The sequence below is a fragment of the Mizuhopecten yessoensis genome, unplaced genomic scaffold (assembly GCF_002113885.1).
Source record: "Mizuhopecten yessoensis strain PY_sf001 unplaced genomic scaffold, ASM211388v2 scaffold29, whole genome shotgun sequence".
NCBI classification, from domain to species: domain Eukaryota; kingdom Metazoa; phylum Mollusca; class Bivalvia; order Pectinida; family Pectinidae; genus Mizuhopecten; species Mizuhopecten yessoensis.
Genome location: NW_018403342.1, coordinates 798,492 through 805,831, shown reverse-complemented (window position 1 = coordinate 805,831; position 7,340 = coordinate 798,492). Strand labels below are relative to the sequence as shown.

Genomic DNA, 7,340 nt, shown 5'->3' with positions numbered 1-7,340 from the left:
TGTCCTGTCCATACCCCTACCCTAGGGGGTAAATTATCTTCGTTTGCGTCAACATTACCTTAACAGAATTTACATTGTCAATAACACAATGAAGTAGACATATTTACGTACGTGTCTATGCTTTTGTTTCTGTTTCCCTTCTATATTGAGTCCATTTACATTATATGCCCGTACATGCAATATGCATTGTTTGTTAATTAATGAATTGTCCCGAGAAGTGCGTCACTGTCTCCCCTGCTAGGACACACTGTCACAATATACACATAACCGTGTCATCTTTGATTACTCCGCTCTCTGATCGGTAAGTAAAACTCACAGTGCTGTGGGATTTGTTGATGAGGCAGTCAGTAATGAAACGTAAGACAGGAGGGACCAACTTGGAGCGTCAAAAACACGTGAGAGAGGGATAACAATATGATCCCATGAATTACTGAATGGCCGAGAGGTTGGTGATGTCCATGGGGTATAGGGACAAACCAGAAATAGTGTGGCACATTGAAATAATATATTACAACAATAACCAAATATATTCTGTGCGAAAATTAAACTAATTATAATATAGCGCTATTCATTAATCTGTTTCGACTTGAGTGTAATATCTTTTCGATACATTTTATATTGCTCACCCAAGAATAAAGCTTTCTCGAAAAATGCAAAATAGATCTTTTGGGAAAACTGTTATATTTACAGCGTGTAATCGAATCTATCCGGAGTTAAAGTGAGATGTTCCAGCAGCTGGTGAAAGTAGTTGTATATACTGACATCTCCGTACAGCCATGTTCCAGGACTCCCCCTGTGTTGTTTGGCACTGTTTCCTCACCATCCCCCAGACTGCCGTGCCAGACTTGTGAATGAACAATACCTGTTCTACGTGTAGCTGACCTAGTTACCTGTAACTACGATTTCTTATAATGATACTTTTTTTAAAATCAATAATATCACATTGATGACCAAAAATCTTCATTTCAATGAATAAATTGTATGTGTAGAATAGATGTCATATATATAATACAACACTCCGTTAACGGACGTCACCATACTTTGGTATGTCCCGGCCTGGGAACAGAACCCATTGTCTTTCAAGCCAACAGAGAGGTGTTGCCAAGCAAGGCGCTAGGAAATAGAAGGTAGTTAGAAGTAGAAAGACAGATAAAGATCCCAAATATTGCAATGGGTGAAGCAGATTAATGTTGGTCGCTTTTGTGTCCCTAAATAGAGGACATCAAAGTAAATCCCCAATTATGCAGGGGGTTCGCACAATAGTCGCCTCCTACGATATATGCAATGGGTAACAGCAGGTGTATTCTTTTCCCGACCCCCCACCTGCAGGGGTGACATTTGTTTTAACTTGAGCTTACTGCATTTGAACAAATTAAGAACTACTGTTTACTGTGCCCAGACTTACTCCATATCACCTAGTTATCGCAAGTAATTATTTTCGAGCACGTTGTTAAAGCGAAGTATTCGCCTAGGATTGATTTCACGATATCTATATACAATTATACTTTGTTTTAAAATTTCTGGATACATTTTCGCATAGTTTGTTAAACTTACGATAAAATGTAAAGGTAGACTCTTTACATTGTAAGTCCTTTCAAAACTTTCACATTGACAATAAGTTGCTCCTATATGTCCTTCATAGTGTGTTAATGGCGCTGTGATATGTATTTCATAGTGTTTGTGTGTATATGTCTTTGTGTTTGTGTTCATGTGTCTTAGTGTTTGTGTGCATGTGTCTTAGTATTTGTGTGTATGTGTCTTAGTGTTTGTGTTCATGTGTCTTAGTGTTTGTGCGTATATGTCTTTGTGGTTGTGTGTATGTGTCTTAGTGTTTGTGTTCATGTGTCTTAGTGTTTGTATGCATGTGTCTTAGTATTTGCGTGTGTGTGTCTTAGTGTTTGTGATCTTGTGTCTTAGTGTTTGTGTGTATATGTGGCTTAGTATCTGTGTGTATGTGTCTTAGTGTTTGTGTTCATGTGTCTTAGTGTTTGTGTTCATGTGTCTAAGTGTTTGTGTGTATATGTCTTAGTGTTTGTGTTCATGTGTCTTAGTGTTTGTGTGTATATGTCTTTGTGGTTGTGTGTATGTGTCTTAGTGTTTGTGTTCATGTGTCTTAGTGTTTGTATGCATGTGTCTTAGTATTTGCGTGTGTGTGTCTTAGTGTTTGTGATCTTGTGTCTTAGTGTTTGTGTGTATATGTGGCTTAGTATCTGTGTGTATGTGTCTTAGTGTTTATGTTCATGTGTCTTAGTGTTTGTGTTCATGTGTCTAAGTGTTTGTGTGTATATGTCTTAGTGTTTGTGTGTATGTCTTTGTGTGTATGTGTCTTAGTATTTGTGTGTATGTGTCTTAGTCTTTGTGTGTATTTTTCGTAGTATTTGTGTGTATTTGTCTTAGTGTTTGTGTGTATGTGTCTGAGTATTTGTGTACTTGTGTCTTAGTATTTGTGTTCATGTGTCTTAGTATTTGTGTGTATGTGTCTTAGTATTTGTATGTATTTGTCTTAGTATTTGTGTACTTGTGTCTTAGTATTTGTGTACTTGTGTCTTAGTATTTGTGTTCATGTGTCTTAGTGTTTGTGTGCATGTGTCTTAGTATTTGTGTGTATGTGTCTTAGTGTTTGTGTGTATGTTTCGTATTGGTTAATCGTTTGAATTGGGATTTTTTCGTGGACACTTTTAGTAAACGTTAAATCAGCGAGAGTGTTGATGTTCGCGATATAATGACACCATATACATTTGCATAATATTTTGGTGTATGACCAGCACTGCATCATATACGGACTATTATGGGATGGAATCATGTGTTTTGAGTAGCAATACAATCTACCGAGACACAACCAAACCATAAAAAACGTCTGAGTGTAAAAATCGATAGAAATCATCGCTCTGTGCGGTTTTCCTGTCACTACTCCAATTAATTACAGCATAATTCACAGTTTTATCATCGAACGTTTGGTTTATGATGATAAAGTAGGCCCACAACGATACGCAAATAATTTGATTACTTTGAAGTGTTCGGAGCATCGTCACTTTTGATAAATGTTTTGAAAACATATTTTTTTACAATTGATTTACGTAATTAAATCTGACGATAAACATACTATTTTGCTAGTTCTGTTTATTGCAGCAGTGCCAAATTTGGAGGTGATGAAGAACAATTTACTGATCAATTAGTGTTTTTATAATCCTTGTGTCGTCAGTCTTTCATGCATTAAGTTTTCATCTGTTCGGTGATCTAAGTCAGGGGAATACGTCTTAATTACGCAGCCATGTTAGAAACACATCTTTTACTTCATACATATATATCTTAATATACATTAATACAATGATAAAAGCAATGCTCACTTGACGCAAGCACTTTTATTGTTTAACGTTGTTTCTAAACCGACAGATTACTTCATCAAGAATATATATGTTATCCAAGTATAAAATGTTGTAAATGTTCACAATGGGCGGGCGGGATGTCTCAATAATTAATTTGCCAATTCGTCCAAATGAATTTCTTACCGACGAAATGTCTTTTCCAAAACAGCAATGGACATGGTGTCAGTCAACTCAGAGGGAGTCAATAGTACGTGTATGACATGACAAAAATCTTAAAAATGTTAACTTTCTGTATTAAAAAGCAAGTCCATCACTTACTATAGATATTCTGGACTGCCGACGGTGTTTTGGGTGTCGTATCTTCATATTAAAGCAAGGTGCCATCCTGGACCCCCTTCTGTGCCTTACAAAGGTGCTCACAAGCCTCCCTGTCTTATACCGGGTTGAAATTTTATGTTTTCTTCAGACTCAATTCTTTACATTGTAAATAAACGTTTGGTACGACTTTGAACAATATAAATTTACGTCCATGTGTCTTACAGATTCAGCATGCCTATTGAAGTTTATATTTATGTACATTTGCGCATAATTTAACAAACGAACTATGATGTATTTGTTTGATTTTAAACTTGTAACGAACATTTATTTAGGGCAGGAAGTATACTGAAGATATGTACAATTACATTATGTCTACACACTGATACATACGGGTCTTTAGGCATGGTGTAGCTATTTTTCAAATACGAGACATTTTTATACCTTTCCTCTCGGGAGCAAATTAAACCGACCGTAACCATCCTACCGTACGTTGGCAAGGTGCGTCCCCTGTTACCATGGACACCAGGTCAAGCATATCCTGTTATCAATCGGGTGTATAAATACATCATTGGGATTGCATGATATAGAAACGTTACTAGGTACTATTTACCAAATAATTGTTAATAATACAACAACACTCTCATCACGTAATGTTAATTCAAAGATGCGTGCCAAAACGGAAGTATAAATACAAAATATACGGCTGAGGCGGTTGCTGGGGTCACGAAAGTTCATCCTATTTTGAATGTGTGTGTATGCACATCTGTTAAGTGATCGACAATCATGTCTACGTGTGTTTGAATCGACCGCTGATGGTAAAACAATACAACTGTGTCAAAAACAATGGACAGATTGAATTCCGAGCAGACTAGACTGTCAGAGGAAATGTTATGACCCTATCTACAAAGTGTGAAGCCAGCTTTTACCTGGGTAAGTTAGATACCATAACTCACACAGACGGCCTGTTCATAGGGTTTGAATCGACCGCCAAGTGAGTCATGATTGATACGCGTTTTAAACTCAGTTTAAAATGCAGTGTTTATTGTATCATTGATCGACATTTTTCGTTCACGAACGACTATAAAGACACAAGTCAATTATATGTATTTAATATTTAATGATAAATAAGACTTAATTGAGTTTGAATATATTTTTTGTTTGAAAAAATAAGGCGGTCTTATGATTCTTGTGTTGACATACACATCTGACTCATATCATTGTAAGTGGGTGGTGTATTGCATATTCCGTGAATTTGAACAATGCATCATATCATTATACGAGGGCAAGTTAAGTCTGAGCGCTAATTGATTCAAATTTGAATTTCACGTGACTTGAGCTTATAATTAGATTACTTTATATGGACGAGTTACAGTAATAGTGGTTTGGGGATGGGTAACATGAACTGTAGACAACTATACAGGCTTATCATTGCAAGGTACATGGCTCTATGTAACTGTCGGTAGTCTGTCACGTTTGTAAATATCTCGTGTGGAGCTTTCTACAGGTGTATATCTGTACTTCATCAATACACCTGTCATTTTACCTGTATTTTCCTGGAGTCATTCGCATTCTATACTACAAACATACACAGTGGCACTTTCAACATACACGAAATTCCTCAATTTATTTCCCTCCAAATCGTTAACATGCTAAGCCTCCTTCGAATTTTCCATAAGTATCCAAGTTTTTATTTGAGACACTAATTTCTTATACACGATGTAATATTTTATATTGATACAAAAGGAACTTGAGCAAGTCTAAGTTTCATACTTAACCGACATTGAACATCTGTCTTTCTGTTTTAAAGCAGATGGTAATTGTGGTTTAACAAACGATGTACATGTCAACTACATAGCCATGCATTTAAAAATGTGTTGTAGTACAAAAAAGATGTATTAATGACAATCGTGCATTCACCTGTGATTTTTACCTGCAAACGCTAGCTTTAACAAAAAAATATGCAAATTAAATACCAATGCGCCGAATATAGATCATCAATGTAAATTTTAATTCAGACACTCCCTCCCATTAGTATCAATACTAAAATATTTCAAATTCCAAAATACTTTTTTAACGGAAAAGCCATTAACGAATTTTAAAACGTTGATGTTTGTATGGTACATGTACGTGTACAAAATGGCGCCAAATGTAAAGATTCGTCGTCAACATTAGGGACAGACGGCTAATTAATGATCATTCGTCACCCGTCTGTTGTATGGTGAGTCAGATGAAAGCAAATTAGACTCGGACATGAAATGTACATAACTATAATTGTTTTGGAGACCTAAGTCCGGCGGTGAATCACACATTAATTGACCAATCAGAAGCACGTTTTAATATGCAGATGGCTGATCAATTTCTTATTACAGGTACAAATTATTGTCTACTGCCTGAATGTCACTCGACAATGCTACAAAAGTGTTAAATTATGTAACCAGAGTTTCATTTGCCCCATGGAGCTATTTATTTATAATATGAAATTTGAAAGTAGTATTACTATAACTTGTCCACCTCTGTTTTGTCATCTCAAATGTGAAATGGTACCTTGGGCTAATTGGAACTGACATTGGACATCTAAATTAATTAAGCCATGAGTTTCGTTTCTCTTCTCCTACCATCAGTGACATGTGAAGGGCGTTGTGTCAGAGAGTTGGACGGGTTGGGCGGTTGGGAAAAGAGAATACGACTGTAGCAATATCTTTTACCTAGTTGGTTTTACGATACAGATATTGTCGAAGGAGACGGATAATGATATATAAAGAATCAGGAAAATGAACCTCATCGCGATACAAACACCAATATCCGGTTTGTGTGGAACTTAATCCTCTTCCTCAGACAAATAGTTCCGCGTTGTTGGGAAAGTAATTTCCCGCCTTCACTATTTTCTCTTTTATGGAAAGTGCCGACGGTTCCCGATTTTTTCCTGCCTGATGATGTGCTTGCAATTTCGACCATCTGTATTGTACAGTTTTTTGTTTTTTAGTGAGAAACTTGCACAGTCATGGTCAATGTTGATGCAAGTCACGAAAAACACGAATAGATGTGTAGGTAAATTGTATCTGTAAAGCGATTGTTTTCTCTCAATAGTGAGGTTCTTGAAATGGTCAATGTTGACGCATGCCACTAATAACACGAAAAACATGAATTAAATTATCAAATATGATTAGAAATTCTTTGTTTCTTGAATGACTCATCTATTTTTATCATTTACTCTTTGTTTTTCCGATTAAGCTGCAGACGAACCCGTCTGTGAAAATGACCCAGGGTCTTTGACTATTCTATGTAAAGAACGAGCTTGTCTACATATTACTTAAAAGCTGAATTTGTAGTTATCATGCTTGTGTATTGATGGGAAATTCATTACGAAATCTCTATCGGCGCGATAACCATTTGATCCTTCGATCTTGGACCGTGTTTACCCAGTCACAGTCGTTCACTTCGTATAGAAACTCACCAATTTATGTTTTATGTGTTATTATAAATTATCAACATGTTGATGTATATCTGTATAACGTTTGTCGTCTGAGACGTATTCAGGCTCATGCTTCACAAATGGTGTTTTTTTAGCTTATTAAGCTTATATTTTGTTTAACAAGGATGTGGAATTTATATATTACTAAAAGTACCATAATTGACGTACATAAAAAGTGAAAACATATTATACATGTGTATTAATTAGGATGATACAAGTAAATA

At 36.0% G+C, this 7,340-nt stretch overlaps 1 protein-coding gene across 1 annotated transcript in view; it reads left to right on the top strand.

The window, feature by feature from the left end:
* Window positions 1-4,205: 4,205 nt before the first annotated feature.
* LOC110457195 overlaps window positions 4,206-7,340 on the top strand; it is a 29,009-nt gene continuing 25,874 nt past the window's right edge. The window contains exon 1 of the mRNA XM_021508748.1: window positions 4,206-4,574. The gene's annotated coding sequence lies outside the window, so the exon portion shown is untranslated. The remainder of the gene's footprint in view (window positions 4,575-7,340) is intronic.